The sequence below is a fragment of the Poecile atricapillus genome, chromosome 1 (assembly GCF_030490865.1).
Source record: "Poecile atricapillus isolate bPoeAtr1 chromosome 1, bPoeAtr1.hap1, whole genome shotgun sequence".
NCBI classification, from domain to species: Eukaryota; Metazoa; Chordata; class Aves; order Passeriformes; family Paridae; genus Poecile; species Poecile atricapillus.
The window spans coordinates 116,750,417-116,765,205 of NC_081249.1; the positions used below are offsets into that span (position 1 = coordinate 116,750,417).

At 39.4% G+C, this 14,789-nt stretch overlaps 2 long non-coding RNA genes across 3 annotated transcripts; one reads left to right on the plus strand and one right to left on the minus strand.

Annotated features, from left to right (window-relative positions):
• Positions 1-133: 133 nt before the first annotated feature.
• Positions 134-3,616, minus strand: LOC131582105 (uncharacterized). Its single transcript, XR_009278277.1, has 3 exons — positions 3,524-3,616; positions 788-1,005; positions 134-410 (listed from the first exon to the last, which is right to left on the minus strand). It is a non-coding gene; the product is annotated as an uncharacterized LOC131582105 (long non-coding RNA).
• Positions 3,617-3,642: 26 nt separating this feature from the next.
• On the plus strand, positions 3,643-14,457 carry LOC131582085 (uncharacterized). Of its 2 annotated transcripts, XR_009278268.1 has the most exons (5): positions 3,649-3,746; positions 4,652-4,802; positions 5,720-5,782; positions 10,404-10,560; positions 10,758-14,457. It is a non-coding gene; the product is annotated as an uncharacterized LOC131582085 (long non-coding RNA). The 2 variants fall into 2 exon arrangements; XR_009278267.1 differs by lacking the exon at positions 4,652-4,802 and having other exon boundaries at positions 3,643-3,746.
• Positions 14,458-14,789: the final 332 nt, after the last annotated feature.

Genomic DNA, 14,789 nt, shown 5'->3' on the forward strand with positions numbered 1-14,789 from the left:
GTTAGTACCTCAGAGAGAGGAAATTAATGCAGAGTATACTTTAGATTTCATTCTTCCTTAAACAAAAAAAATGTAATGAGATACTCTTAAGGTCTGCAGTGCACGTCATCCCCAAAAGAAAAAAAAAAAGCTCCCAAAGCAATTCCTGCTCCACAACATTATTGTTTATTGATCAAGGACTGGAGGAAGGCAGGCCTGAAGGTCTGCTTGCCTCGGATCCATTATTCCCTATAACAAAAACCAGTCAAGAAAGAAAAATTCCAAAATTATATAGGACCATTTTTGTTTTAATATACAGTGCAGAGAACAAAACCTATACATACCTGTTCCCAGAACAGCTGGCTTTTCCTTCTGAAGCTCCAGATGTAGGTTTGCTCATGCTCAGCTTCCCAAGGGTGCTTCTGTCCTTCCTTAGGAATAGAGAGAAGGATTCAAGTGACTGTTTCTACCAATTCATCTCTTGCTTTTACAAGAACTATACATGCACTCATATATTCCTAAACACCTTCATCACAGCAACATCTTAGAAAGGTCAGCTCATGCACCCAGCCATCTCCTAAGCAACATGTAACAAGGGGTTACCCTTTGAAACATGACACAGGTATACAAAAAGGTTAAAGCAAGTATTGTTGCAAAACTGGAGCACTTGTGCAAACATGCTTGGCTGTAAGGAGACTTCTCACTGTTTCGGGTTTTTTTCTCAGTTGCTACTCACACACACTATGATAAATCTCTTCAGAATTAGCTTTATATAATTATTTTTAGCAATCTGACAGGCAAGACTTACATCTGAGGTGTTTGAAGACCCATCTTGTTGCTGTCCTCCACTCTCAGTGCCATCATAGATTGTCGGCTGCTGCTTCCAGCAATACTTGAGCTTCGCCTCATTGTGACTGCTGTAAATCCCTCAGTATTGCAGCAGTGTCAGAAAATACAGGGTCTAAGGGTATTTTGTTTTCTAAATGCCACAATGATTTCCCAAAAGCTCAGAATAAAGAAGTAGACCTGTACACTGGATCAAAAAAAAGATTGATTATGTTAGACTCCAGAAATATGTAAGAGCAGCCACAGTCTTTTAAATCAACTGTTTTATTGATGAAAGAGTCAGTGGTTACTCCAAACCTACTGTTTTGCCTTTCTTTCTATTTGGTCACTTCAAACCCCCAGGTTCCAAAAGCAAAAGAGCTTGAGAAATTTTTCAGTTCAGTCCACTGGGAAAAAGGCCACACTACCACGAGTTCACAAGTACTGCTTACAGCACTTCAGCCATACATCAGCTCCTGAGCTGCTCAGTCTGAGCCTACCAATTCATTTGCAACTGATCCCCCAGCATCATAGCACAATAACTGGAAAACCTGTTCTGAGGTAATATTATGGCTGTCTTCAGACTATGCATGCAGAATATAAATCAAAGTGGAATATTAGTCCCCACAGTGGCATTAAGGTGGAATTTGAAGTAAACAGAATTAATTCAGGAAAAAAATGCCAGCTTTCCGTTGGAGTCTGAGATACAAAGTGTGAAACCTTGTTTCTGATACTTAGTTCTAAGATCCAGAAAAACACTGAATTTCATATAACATGAAATTCATGAGCATGTTTTCATGTGATACATGAAAACAGCTGTTAAAATTAGATAGAAAAAGCTAAAAGTGTAAGTGTGTAGATTAGAAAGTTTTCTTAAGTCACTGGGTGAAAAAGTTAGTTTAGAGAACAGAAGGCAAGATGGACGATTTAGGGTGTTGTCTCTTGTCCTTCTTCTTTCTTCTTCATGTTCTTCCTCTAGAGGTTTTGGGTTATAGTAAGTGATTGGACAGAAAATGCCACAGTGCAGCATATAGGTGATGGGTCATTAGGTCATTAAGAAAAATAATATACGTGTCTATTGTTAATTGGGTAAAAATAGGTATAAAGAGAAAAGAACTGTGTAGTTCGGGGCCATTTTGTGCTGTCGGGCACGGGATGAGCCACAAGGCCTGTTTGTACCATCAGAAGAAAGAAATGTACCAGATTGCAAAGATATAACCTTGTGCAGTCAGTCTGGAGAGACCTGCCAAGTTTTGTGATGACCTTCCAATAAACACGAAAAACAAGATTCTAACGAGCTGGGGAGTTTTCATCAAATCACAAGAACTGAGATAAGCAGAGCTCCTCATGAGGGAGGGTCCCAAGAGAATTCAGTCCAAAGCAGGCTGAGAAATCCAGGGAGAGGAAAATACAGAAGAAATGCAGCAGAATCAGAGAAACAGAAAAAGGATTTTTTAGAGAAAAGTTAGAACCTCTGTAGAGGGCAGAAAGTGTATCTCATTTGTGGGATAGGCTTAAATGACTGAATTATAACTAATATAAGCCCCCTCCACTACAAACATTACCAAAACACATTATTAGTATAAACTGTTGCTTCATTTTACTTCCAGTTACACTGCTCACAAACCACAACAGAAGTCTAGCTCTCAAGCTCAATTCATAGGGCAGCATATTCATGAGTTCACTGTGTCTGGGGAAGAAGCTGCATTAGTCCATTATTTTAACTGGGACCAACCACAAAAAGATTGAATTTTCACAAACATAGCAAGTGATTAGCTTCTAGTATAACAGAATCAATTAGGCTGGAAAAGACCTGTGAGATCCTCTAGTCCAACTTATGAGCAATCACCATCTTGTAAGCTAGACCATAGCTCTAAGTGCTACATCCAGCCTTTCCTTAAACACCTCCAGGGACACTGACTCCACCATCATGCTGGGCAGGTGTGGTGATTGCTTAAGCAAGCTCACCCTCATTCACGACAGCAGTCCATTCCAGTGTACAATCGCCTTTTCTGTGGAGGAATTCCTCCAACTGTCCCACCAAAGCCTGGCACAGTTTGAGCCCGTGTCCTGTTGCTCGTTGCCTGGGAGAAGAGGCCGACCCCCATCTGGCTACAGCCTCCTCTCAGGTGTTTCCAGAATTACAAGGTTGCCCAGAGCCTCCTTTTCACCAAACTCAACAACCCCACCTCCCTCAGCCACTTCTCATGGGACTTGTGCTCCAGAGCCTTCCCCAGCTCCGCTGCCCTTCTCTGGACACGCTCCAGCCCCTCAGTGTCCTTCTTGAACGGAGGGGCCCAGAACTGGACACAGCACTGAGGCGCGGCCTCACCAGCGCCGCGTACCAGGATTGTCACTGCCCTGCTCCTGCTGGCCACGCTGCTGCTGCCATTAGCCAGCCCGCTGTAAGAGCAGAGCTGCAGCAGAGATGGAAGAGCAGTTTGCCAGAGCCAGCACGCCAGCAAGAAAAAAAAGAGAAGAGAGCAGGAGCGCGGCAGAGCCGGGCGCAGCTCCGCCCTCTCGCCCTGAGAGCGCGTCTAAACCGTACCGAGGGCGATCGGGGCACCCAGCAGCGAGGCCAGCCCGGGACTCACCACCACTACCACCGCCGCCGCACGGACATTTGTCCCGGTGGGTGAGGGTGAGGGTGAGGGTGTGGGTGTGGGTGTTGGTGTTGGTGTTGCTGCCGCTCCCCTCCCGCTCCTCGCCCTGCCCTTACCGCCAGCGCCGCCGCCCGCTCGCAATTTCAAATCCGCCCGCCCGGACGTCCCTCAGAGCGTCACACGGAACTGCGTCATGGAGGGGCCGCGGGCGGAGCAGCGCCCAGAGGAGGGGAGGAGCGAACGGAGGAGAGGAGGGAACGGAGGAGAAGAGGAGGAGCTGAAGCCCCGGAAGTGCTCAGGGACGGGCCATGGCCGTACAGCGATATGGCGGCGCCCGCGGTGAGCGTTTGCCAGGCACTGCCGGGCCACGGCGAACCCCGGGGTTTTCTCCAGCCGCCGAGAGTTTTCCTGGAGAAAACCCAGCCCCGAGCTCTCGGTCCCTGTGTGCCCTCGGGGATGGGAGTCGGCGCCTGGCCTCAGCCGCGCTGGGGCTGCGGCTGCCCCTGCCCTTGTGCCTATATTGCTGCTCCCGGGTGCCGTCATAGTAATCCATGTCTCTAGGTATATGTGTGTGTGTGTGTAGATACAGTGTATGCATATGTACATGGTGAGTATGTATGCACATGTGTGTGTTTATATGTGAATATGTATAGCGTATGTGTATATATAGTGTGTGCATATATGTAGTTTATAGTCTATAGTGTGCAGATGTATGTAGTCTATATAGCATGTGTGTAACATATGTAGTAAAGATATGTAGTGTAAATGCATATATATGTGGTGTATATACAGTGTATAGATATACACAGGTATCATATAGTCTTAGACATAATTGGAGTGTCATAGGGCTGTTTTCTGACTCATTAAAAAGAGCCAGAGTAAGCACATGCCGTGTAAAAGTATGGAAAGTCATATAAAATTTGGTTACTACAAAAAATGTAGTGATATGGGGATCAACATAATGGGGAAACCAGCTGAAGTCAGCAGTGTGGCCTGTGTGAGCATGGAAATGTCTGTCAGAAGGGATGTGCTAGTTTGTTAAATAGTGATAATTCTGTAAAGTGAATTCTTATAAAAATTCTCACAGGAGGAGGAGGTTGCTTCAGGTAGTGCAGATGGTTGGTGAAGGCTGTGGTTTCAGGGAGCTCATCTTTCGTCCTGAAAAGGGGACTTAGGATGTCCGTGGTACATCAGCGGGATGGCTTGTGGATCATCTCTCTTTCATCAACCAGTGTGGCTATGAGATCTGTGTCTCCTTTGCACACCCTGGTGGTGTCACTCACAGTACTTCTGTCACATCTACTGAAGACTGTTACAGTATTTCTACTTTTGCTGCCACGCCCTCATCAAGCGATGGTCCTCCTTTTGATCCCGGAGATGCCATAGAAGCAGAAGGTAGAAGAGCAAAAATGAGATACGTGTTTTGGGAGGAGTTCTTGGATATTTCTAAGCCCTATATAGCTGCAGCTTGTGAGGAGCAGCTGTGTCCTGCCCTCAGGTATGTCTGGCAGAAGTAAAGGCCAACAGCAACAGAGAGGAATACCAAGAAGGAGCAAAGAGTGACACTGGAGATTCTCTTGCCACTGCTAGGAAGGTATGTTCTCTGTAACATAGTAAATTGCAGTAATGCCTTGATAAATAATATTCTGCTAATATTGTTTTGCATACCTGAGTCTTTTGAGGTAGTGTAGAAGAGCGGGCACTTTTGAGGATATTCTTGTGCCCCTCATGTGAGTAATGTGCATTCTGTCTCATAAGCACTGGATTGCTCCTGAGATCTCCTGGCACTGGTTGTGGTCAGGTACACAGCCTGAAACTGTGGTAGCTGTTGAGATTGTGCAGATTAGCGAGTTGGGAAGCACAGTATGAATTTACTTTAAGTGTTGTTCAGTACTGTTCCATATGGACATGAGAAAATAAGAGTCACTTGTCTAAACCAATAAATGTAATCATAGAGAAATAGTTAATATTTTTCTTTTATTGGTAAGCTGCACTTGGCAGCTGAAACTTTTAGTATGGGCCCAAAGGAGGCGTGAGCACAAACTGTGCGCTAGGTACCTTCAGATCGTACTACCATGAATAATTTAGAGCAGCTTTAAGTCTATGTACCTTGTGAATGCCTGCAGTAGTTTAGGTATTTTCAGATCTTTTTGCTTATTTGACTTGTACTTGTGATAGTAAAAAGAGATGGAAAATTTTGTCTGCTTTTAAAGAGATAAATTGTAATTCAGGTATGTTTGATTTCTTTCCCCCCTTTTATTTCATTGTGGAATTATATGGTTTTTTGTTGTTGTTTTTTGCTAATTCTGCAGAAAGATGAAAGGAAATGTCTATTCAACCAAGGTGAACTGGATGCTTTGGAATACCATTCAAATGTAAGTTGGAAAAAATGTCTATTTTGTGAGTACAAGCTACTTGACTTTGGGCATGTGCAGAGTGGAGGGCATGGTTGCAAACAAGTTCTGTTTTTGTAGCTTGTTCCACTGGTGCAAAGAAGGAAAGGGAAAGGAAGGTCAATCTCTCCAATCCTTACATGAATTCATGCTTACAGAGTAGATCTTCTATGTAGATACTTGTGAAATTGCATCTGAGACATTACAGAGAGCTGGAAGCCGCATCCACAAAGTAACTTGTACTGCTATAGATAACTGAACATTATGTTGTGATGAGTTGAATATTAGGAAGTGATCGATTTGATATTGGCAGCATAACCCATTCTGAAGATCAGCTCCTCAGCATTTCAGGACACTGTGCTGAGTTACTCAAAGCTTTTGGGACCTTTGAAGAAAATGTGCTTCAAAGTATCTTATTCTGCAATTGAAAAAAAAAAAAAAACAAACAACTTTTGTCTAACGTTTTATATTGTCCTACTAAAGGATTAATGCATAATTGGAATTCAAATCTATGTGCTTATGTCAGTGATGTGCTGGTGAAGATACAGCTGATTAACACTGAAGCATAATAGTGAATCGTAGAAATGCAATCTGTAGGTAATGTTTGATGTATTTTACTGCTTTCCCAAATAGTGATGTGAGCCTGAACTGGGAGCTACACTTGCTTTCTTTCCTTTGGCAAAGATGTTAGTCATATTGGGCTTTTTTGCTTAAATCTGTTCTGCTTGAACTACATTTAGATGATTATGCTTTTTTCCTTTTAAACGGCAGCAATCTTGTAGTAAAGATTTGCAGCTTGCTGATACAGTGTAGAGGTCCTGTGAATATTTTTGTGAGTAAGCTGTGCATGTGCAAAATCACCATAAAGGAAAAAACTTTGAAGTTCAGCATGAAGTTCAACATGAGTATGAAAACTTCAAGGCAAAAATAAAGTCATTCAACAGTAGAAATAAGGAAAGAAGTGAACAGGAGAAGTTTGATGTCTTGAAGGCTTGTTTAACTTCAAATGATATTGGGTAAATATGTGGAAAAGACAGAGTTTGGAAAAATCTGTGACCCCAGTTAGCCTCTTCTATCATTCACAGATTAGAAAGTAGTATTGGGTTTTTACTGTATTTGTGTTGTTGAAGGTTATAGCCCTGCAAGTCAACCCAGATTATTTTGGCATGTATTTGTTTCTATAGAGTCATTGTCAAAAAACCCAAACAACCCCAATTTTGTGTCTGCAAGTGAATCTATGAATTTTAGCTATTGAATCCATTTATGAATTTCAGTCAGTGGCAACAGTACAAAATATGCTAAATTCCTTCAGCAGCCATTTGTTAAAACTCCTGCTTCAATAGCTTGATAGTCAGGAGACTTTGTCCACTTTGTCCACCTGTGACTTAACGCATGCATGTAAGAGGGTGTCGTTTCTAAAGATATATTCATTAATTCTGTTGAAACAGTATGAACTCCTCTTATCACAAACCAAGGTAGTAAAAATTTATGACTCTGTACTCTCTGATATCTAGAGGTGGCACTATTAAATTATTAAAAAAAAAATTCTTCCCCTGTCACTAATCTGGGAATTGTAATAAAGCATATTTTGTAAAACCCTCTTGTGCTCTTGAAGATTCTGTAATCAGAAGCATTTGAAACCTTTAATAAAGCCACTATAACTGACAATGGACAAATGAATAAACACACCTCACTGACAATCAAAAGACATAAAGGCTCCATGATTTGCATATAAAATGGTGTGGGGGGCAAAGATTTGTTTTTGGATAAGCAGTGTTAAAGTGAGAGGTGTGTCTTTAAAGCCCAGGAAAAGTCAATTCCACCCTCTGCCTCAGGAGATGTGCCCTGTGAGCCCGGGACGAGTTGCCCCACCTGCAGATCCTTCGTGGGGTGGCAGCCCAGGGTGTTGTGATGTGTTTTGTGCCCCTGGGTTTCTCCTTTGCTCTGTCCCTATTAGACCCTGACCTTAAACTCCAGCCTGGCTCTGTTCCATAAAACCCCCACCCTGCCTCTGGTCTGTATTCTCTGTCTCTGGATTTAAGATGAATTTGTTCCTGTGTTGAATAAATGGTTTCCTGACGTTAACCAAGCAGAGACCCGTCTCATTGAGTCCCATGTTGGTCACCAGAATCCATAACCTCCCTGGATTTGATCCTGCAGCTGCGGAACGCAGCAAAGCAGCTCTCTAAATTTTGTGAAGGTGCTGAAGTGAATAACAGTGTATATAGGTCCAAGAATTGTGTCATCCTGGACTGACTAACAGGCTATTTGAGAGTTTTGCCACTTAGAAAAGTTACAAAAATCAAATTCTGATACTTTGATTTAGTGATTGTACTTCTGTATTACTGTAAAATGCATAAACTCTTGTTTTATGAAGTGAATTGAAATGTGGAAAATGACTTATTTTTAGATCCCAGTATACATTTCAATTAAAAGTATGTTCATGGGCACAGTAACTTGAAATTAAATTAGAATTTTAAATTAAACTTCAGATAGTTGCTTTGAAATTTGAAATTCAAATGTTTGTTTGAAACAATGATATTCCACATCTGTTGTCTGAAATGTTTTATTCAGTAGTTTCACATTCTTTCTTTCTCCAGCCTTCTAATTATTGTAACTTTACCAAAAAATGAAAACCAACAACAGAAGTTAGCGTGGTGTCCTGGTATTGGATTTGATCTATGGCTGGCTGCTACTTCCATCTGTCAGTTATATCACCCTCAAAAATATTAAAATGCAGAGTGTTTCAGAGATTATGTAAACCAGTGTTAAGATAACACATTTCCTATTAGTCATCTATCATCAAAATATAAAAATGAATCTCAACTATCCACATTTGTAAGAAGAGAAATTAGCATTCTCCTTAATGAAAAGCAAAAGTTCTTGCTCTTGTCTATATTACCAGAATAGTCCAAAGTCGTCTTCACCTACATCAAAACCAGTATTTTAGAGAGAGTTATAGACTTCCTTGCTTATTTTATGAAGTGGTTCCTCAATAATCTACTAGCAGTAATTAACTTTCAGTAAGGTCATCAAATCAAGTTCTCTTTCACAAGACTTGGAAAAAAAAATTGTAAGCATCACAATGTATCAATGCAGCTTCATCCAAATTTGTTTCTAAATTAAAAGAAAATTGCAAATTTAAAAGACAATATGTAAAATTTCCCAAGCTCCCATGAAAATTGACCTTAATTTCAGCCTTTTTCTGGCATCTTCAAATATCTAGATTAAAATCTACCTGAAGAGACTTTCATTAAGAAGCTAACACTGGTAATACATTAAGAGTGCCTCACAACCAGCAATAATGCTAAGGAAAGCAGCAAAATATTGAGAAATAACTAGAGAGTAATGAACTTCAGAAATAACAGTAACTATTTGGTGATATAAACTTGAGAATTTAGAACATGCACCACAAACCTGACAGTGTCTTAAATTAATGAGAAAATATATCTATAAAATAGTGTATTGCCATTTATTCTTAATAGAAGAGGTTAATATTTTACAGAAAAAGATTAGCAGACTTGACCTGAATTTTTGTTGCTAATCACACGAGGTCTAGACCATCTCTAGTATAATCACAGAGCAAGCAAAACTTTTTTGCCTAAAAAAGTACTTTTAAGGGCCCTTGCATGCTATTACAAAGCACAGCTTCCCATGGCCAAAACCTTCACTTCAAATTGTTATTTTGGTGGGTGGTCCATAAGCCCACTAAGCATTATACTGTAGAATAAAAATCACCAAAGCAATTTCAATCATATAAAAATGAGCTTATGTATCAAAAAAACCCAAACCCTAACTGCATTTTTGCTCAGTATCTTCTCAGATACTTGATCAATTAAATCTTTGGGACAGGATAGGTTTTCTTTTTTGTATTAAAAAGCACTGTGTATTGCACTGGGCAGAACTGCATCCAGATTTATGAAGGAAATTTCCAGCTGTAAAGCCAGTTCTGTTTACCATTTTTTCACTACATTACTAACAATTTCAATAACCTTAAAGAAAGCCTGTTTAGGCATAACAAAATTAACTTTTTGACTGTAGAGACTTAAGGGACATTTCTTTGAATAACATTTCTTAAAAAAGAAATGGTTTTGCTCAAGCAAAGCACAATTAATGTCAGCTAATTTTTAGTATTTTTTACAATACTGACATGCTGCTAAATAACAAGTTGGAAGAAGTAAACCATTTAAAAGGCAAATCTGATTTACATGTAGGAAACTGTTTCTTGTTCACTCATCATCAGAATTACTTAAACTGCAAGTCTCTGTTTTTGTGTGAAATGCTACTGAGGAACAAATAACAAAATGAAGGTTGATTCAAAACTATCTCCATTCTTTTTGTTTGCTTTTTACAAATGAAAAGGATGTCAAGCACCCCCAGAATATCGTTCATGAAAACAGACTCCCACTTTCTGTGCATGAATTTCTGGAGAGGATGTCATTTTCCAAAAACTACTCTTTCCACTACTCTTTTCTGCAGGAGACTTTTGGACAATCATTTTTTATGGTATGAAGCAAGAACAGTACAGTAACCTCACTTGAGTGTCACAGGTAATAGCTCAAATTTGAAGAACATTTTATCTGTTCATTTCTGCTTTTGACAGTTGTCTGTTCAACAAACTCAATCAGCTGAGGACAATATGAGCTGTTTGTACACGGATCTAGCAAGACAAGATAAAAGAAGAATATCTTCTGCAAGTTATATTCATTTCTGAAATGAAAGGGGAGAACACCCAGCTGTAATCTTAATCCTTGAGAGAGGTGAGTGAGATAATAGCTGAGTTTTGCAAGACACAAAAAATAGAAGTAAACTTTATGATTTCTAACAATTCCACAGTAGACAGTGAGCTCAACACAAAGGAGGGTGTGATTGAAACTGCCTAATCACCTTGATTTGTTCATCAGCATTTCTTATCATTAGAAGCACCTATGACTTTTATTGCTTTTGTTTCTCCAAGAAACAGTTTTACCAGCTGAGTTGAAGCAGGGGCTGTGGCTGTGGAGCTGAGGTCCTCACACGAAGCACTGATGAAAGCGTTGCTGGTCAACATCACTGCAGGATGTTGGGCTGCTTCCCTGTGCTGACAGGACACTGCTGGCTCCAGATGCGAGCTGGGTCTTCTTATAGATACATATTGTATTGTTGGCTTTTTGCAAATATTAAAATGAATGTTATGTGCATAAGATTGGAAAATTTTGTTGTATTAATATAGTTTCCTTTATTTCTGTTATTGATGAAACTTAGATATAGTGGTATAATACATATATGTTGGGCTATGGCATAGTATTAAAACAAAAACTACTTTTGTTTGTATAACCCAAAGACTGAGAAAAAATAGCTAGAGAACCCCTGCATTCGTAAACTATCTTATCCAGATGAAGACAGCAGTGACCAGAACTCTGGGGGAGGAATTTATTGCATTTCTGTTATCAGGGAATGTAAATCTCAATGGCGCCAATAAGATTGATCTATTGGGAAGGGGGCAAGAGAAAACTAAACAAAAGAACACCAAAGATCCTAAGAAGAATGTCTGAATATGTATGAGAATTTATGGATATGTAGTAGGGTTCTGTTTTTAAGGGACAATCCTTTGTTAGCAAGGGGTGCTCTCTTGGCTGAATGCAGAGACACCCGGCCGTATCTGTGTACTTTATTTTTATCTCCCAGTTGTCTTTTTATTAAACTTTTGAATTCTATAAGAAAAATATGTGAACCTTGTTTTTCACAGTGGTCAGCTACTGTTAGTGGTGTTACAGTGTTATTTCTCTGTCAAGGAGCATTTCTGTGTATACTGTACAGAGGTGTAAGAGATAGGGGTAGACAATCAAGATACTTTACATATTATGTTCTTACAGTTTTTCAAACCCTTAAATAGTTCCTACAGCCATGTTTTACTTCTCTGTAAGCTGCTTGGAACTTGCTGGAAGTGGCAGGCTCCAAGCAGGGCCACCAGGTTAGAGGCTTGTTCACAGCTCATTCAGCAGTTACTGGGTTGGTTCTTCCCTTTACAAATGTGCCAGATTCAGGGGCCCAAATTAGGTATTTAACTACAGGGTGTGAGTATGAAACCTTTTTCTGGCATGCCAGATTTCATGGAATTGGCTGTGTGATGGAATATAGTCAACCTGTGGTGCTTGGAAAGATTTGTCTCATGGTTGATAGTGCCTCTCAGAAAGAGACTATGCATTAATAAGACTTGTTAGTCTTTCTAAAACTGTAACTTTAACGAATGCTGGCTGTTGTATTTACCCATTTATGTCTCACTGTAAATCAATTTAGAATTATTCAGATACTTAAAGCAAACTCAGACCTCTCTAGTTTGTCTACGACAGAAATGGAGACTGGTGAGTCAGTAAGGGAAATCAGCTCATTTTCTTCATGTAATGTATTTTAGCAGAACCACATTACATTATCCTGATTTGTGATGAGTGATTTCAAAGTCTGAAGTAGACTGTGAGGAGTATAAAATCCTTCTTATTTATAATTTTGTTCTGCACTGATATTCAGTAAAGCTTAATATTCATTACAGTTCCTCCCTGAAAAGGATGCAAGTTGTGTTGCTGGTTTAGCACCATTTTTCAGCTGAAGTTTTAGGCAGAAGGGTGATAATGTCTGTGCATGCAACAAAATTGATGCTGTGTTGCAGAACTTGTTTTGGCAACATCAAATAAGGGTGAATTTCTATCTGCTTTAATTCTCCTAAGTTAAAGGAGAGAAGACAGAAAGAGTTAAACATTAAGGTAGTATTTATTTCGTACTTATAAACTAGTAGACAAACTTTTTCAGATTCATACTTGGAAAAAGAAATTGCTTTAGTGGAAAAGTTCTATATTGAGTAAATACCAAAAAAATAATCTGTTTGCTGAGAAAATAAATTATACGACAGAAACGAAATCAGTTCCTAGTATTTCTCTTCTGTCTGAGGGGTGTCTGACAGGACCTATATTCTTTCTTGCCCATGACTAAAGCACAAAATGAAATATTTTCTTGTCTTTCATGGCAAATATGTAGTCTTGGATTCTTGTTATTTTATTACCTTATCTGAGCTGTGCTGGCTTTGCGACCTTTTCCCTGCAGCCACCATCTTTGCACAGCTCAGCTGAGCTGTTTTGGCTGAGCCAGGAAGGAAAACGAAGCAGAGACTCTTAACCTTTTTCTCATACAACTACGACGGGGAGTGTCCTTGCTATCCCACTTTGGTTGCTGTGTTGGATGGAAAGGATGGGTACAGATCCTAAAACAGCATTGCCACACTTCAATCAAATTCAAAGTGGGTTCTCCTCAGAGATGCAAGTAGCTGAGGTCTAAATTCATATAAATGTGGTAGTCTCTATTATGTCTTATATTTACCTAGGCACATAGAAGAGTTGCATAAAATAACATTTAAAAATAAATAATTGGTTCATCTATTCTTGTCTACATTGTGGGGCTAGCTGGTAACACTGTAATTATCTCATGCATAAAAAGCCTGATTTCAGATCATTACACTTTTTCAGCCCTGGTATAATGCACAAGACCTATCATGATTAAATTATGGGACTAGATTAAATGTGAAATGCAAACTTGTAAAGGAATTGGCTAGCTCTGTACAGGGGCATCATTTTATTAATCTGAAAGCATAATAAACCTTTAACTTCTACAGTACAAATGCATCTGCATAATTGCTTACTGCTGTTGGGTATTTTTCTTCAACAAAGCCAATAATTCTAGAATGCCTAAATAATGGAGCTTTTACATTGTTAAAAGGAAGGTTACAATAAGGTTTGTCATGGTCTTAGTTGTATTTTGAACTCAGGGTCTAAAATGTACTGTTTCTCATAGGAATAATGGGAAAATTTTTAATATACTTCAAGGACTGTATTATTCATATATTCTTTGTTTGATTTTTTTCCCTTATTTTCTCATTAAAACAAAGGCCAGATTTTTTTCAGTTCTGTAGTGTTTTTTCTCTTAGAACTGCCATTTTTTATTAAATCTAGGTATCCTTTCCATTAGGCTCACAGACGTGCTAGGGTTTAACAACACAAATGTGTATGATTTCTCTTTAAGTTGGTTGCTATTAGTCATGTGAGTATTTAGCAACTAATTATCAGTGTAATAGGTAGCAGGTTTTTTTCTCATGGAATTTCCTACTAGGAACGAATAATGCAGGGAATAATGGGGGTAAAACCAACAGCTTTATCTTGGATTCCATAATTTTTTTGCTTCACTTAGGTTTGCCTGTTGTACTTTCCAGTTATTTAATAGAGATAATTATTGTAGTGCTCTTGAATGACGAGAGCCATAATATATAATTTAGTATTTTACTTCGAAGTGGCTTTTGTGTTGCCAAAGTGCCATAAGGGAAAGCAAATCCACTGTAGGAATAAGGAACACGGAGGCTGATGTTACAAGAGATTACATGGCTGTTCCTATTCTCAGCAAACAAAGAAAATCCTGTTCAAATGACTGAGTTTTCAAATTAAGGAGAACTGAGTCTTCTGTTTTATAACTAAATGCACCACAGTGTTATGACTGGAACACTGGAAAGAGGAAAGCAGCCAGCAGTAGATGAAGATGTGTGTCATGAATCCACTGGGTTGAGAATAGCCTGAGTGAATTTATTCTTTTTCTTGGAACAATGTGAAATAAACAGGGAGCTGCTTAATAAAAATCCATCATAGCACACTGCATTAAAGAGCCATTATTAATCTGCATAATGAAACAAGTCAGGTTCTTGTTGGTTCTTCAGGTTGAACAAGTTTGTATTCCTGCTGAAATTGAACATTCATCTACAACTGTTTCTAGTTTTGCCTCGCATCAGAGAATGGTAAAACGCCAGTAAAAATTGAGTGATCTGCAATGAAAAAGACTCATTACAATATGGTACCTTCTTCATTTCCCTGGTTTTGCAGGGCTGTTTGTGCCATGATTTCCCTGGATATATTTATTTCCTGCTTGTTCTTCTTGCCAGTCACAGATATTTGAAGCTGTTGTTTGTTGATGAGTC